The sequence below is a fragment of the Penaeus monodon genome, chromosome 23 (assembly GCF_015228065.2).
Source record: "Penaeus monodon isolate SGIC_2016 chromosome 23, NSTDA_Pmon_1, whole genome shotgun sequence".
NCBI classification, from domain to species: Eukaryota; Metazoa; Arthropoda; class Malacostraca; order Decapoda; family Penaeidae; genus Penaeus; species Penaeus monodon.
Window position 1 is genome coordinate 40,233,625 of NC_051408.1, and position 298 is coordinate 40,233,922.

A 298-nucleotide genomic window follows, 5' to 3' on the forward strand; every position below is an offset into this window, starting at 1 on the left:
CTAGAGTAGATGTTTCAAATGTACAAACACGCAACGAACACCATGACCAATGACTAGGTTGTTATTTTGTTTTACATCTTATCTCAAAAAGTAATAGGCACACTGTCCCTAGGTACTGACAAAAGAACACGTCCTCTAGTATCTTGTATCAAGCCTAGACCTTTTAATATGTCCATGAAATCACATAACAGATTACTGAATAGGCTGCCTAAGCCCTGATGAATGATATTATTGGTAGTTGCTTGTGAGGGCTTGGTGACAATTTTTTCCTGTTTTCTTCTTTTCGTATTGTTTAATG